Genomic DNA, 1407 nt, shown 5'->3' on the forward strand with positions numbered 1-1407 from the left:
GGACGTTTAGGGTTTTTTGATGTAAAAATCGTAGGGATGTAGTTCGAATGGTATAGCGTTCATTTCCCATGTGGAAAGTATGAGGCTCAATACCTTGCATCTTCAATTGAATCGATTATTAAATATATTATTTCTTTTCAATTTTTTCTTATTTAGGACATAATGAGCTGGGATAGTTTTTCATTTTCACTATTACTGATGACGAGATGCATAGGACTTTGTGACGTAAGAATCGTGGGGATATCTAAACTATTTGTTATTAATATTTTGATATTTTTTTATTTTCACTATTATTGATGATGGGACATTAATAGGGTTTTATGATGTAAGAATCATGGGGATGTAGCTCAGATGGTAGAGCGCTCGCTTTGCATGTGAGAGGTACGGGGATCGATACCCCGCATCTCCAAAAATAAGATTATCTATTATTAAATATATTGTTTCTTTTCAAATTTTTCCTTATTCATGACCTGTTGTGTAGCAATATTTCTTCGTTTTCACTATTATTGATGATGAAAAATTTAGGGTTTTGTGATGCAAAAATTGTGGGGATGTAGCTCAAATGGTAGAGCGCTTGCTTAGCATGCGAGAGGTACGGGGATTGATACCTCGCATCTCCAAAAGAAAGAAATGATTTTTTTCAGTATGAGTTAATTTAACATGTTATGTATAAGGTGGGTAGAGGAGAGAAAAAGAAAAGATAACATGTTATGTATAAGGTGGGTAGAGGAGAGAAAAAGAAAAGATACTTGTATAAGGAGGACTTCTTCACTTCTTCACAATTGCAATATCTGACCAATAAATATAATGGTCATTTATAGTTTCTATCACAATAATATAAAATTTGGGAACAAAGCCTATATGAGACTGAAAAGACCGTTCAATGGTATTTTAGATTAAAAAAACTTTTCGTACCTTTGTTTGTATTACTTTGTACCTTTGTTAGTGTTACTTTGTACCTTTGTTTGTATTACAGTTGAAGAGTGAGAAGCAAGATTTGAAACCTTTTTCTAAATTGAGTCACTCCACAATCAAACTTGATCAAGGCTCAATGGTATTTTAGATTAAAAAAACTTTTCGTACCTTTGTTTGTATTACTTTGTACCTTTGTTAGTGTTACTTTGTACCTTTGTTTGTATTACAGTTGAAGAGTGAGAAGCAAGATTTGAAACCTTTTTCTAAATTGAGTCACTCCACAATCAAACTTGATCAAGGCTTGATTAAATATCTCAGATGCAATCTACCACAGGAATTGCATGAAACTTAAAAACGACAAAGATATGGTCAGATTTCTATAAGAGGGAACCTCTCAACTTGAGAGATCAATTTCATTGATCACAAATATGCTTTTACATAATAATTTGTGGGTATTTATAGTCTTCCCACAAAAAAAAAAAAATAGTGCCC

At 32.5% G+C, this 1407-nt stretch overlaps 1 non-coding gene across 1 annotated transcript; it reads left to right on the forward strand.

Moving 5' to 3' along the window:
- The first annotated feature begins 336 nt into the window (after nt 1–336).
- On the forward strand, nt 337–409 carry TRNAA-UGC. The gene has a single exon. It is a non-coding gene; the product is annotated as a tRNA-Ala (tRNA).
- Nucleotides 410–1407: the final 998 nt, after the last annotated feature.

Source organism: Cucurbita maxima, unplaced genomic scaffold (assembly GCF_002738345.1).
Source record: "Cucurbita maxima cultivar Rimu unplaced genomic scaffold, Cmax_1.0 Cma_Scf00392, whole genome shotgun sequence".
Classification (NCBI taxonomy): domain Eukaryota; kingdom Viridiplantae; phylum Streptophyta; class Magnoliopsida; order Cucurbitales; family Cucurbitaceae; genus Cucurbita; species Cucurbita maxima.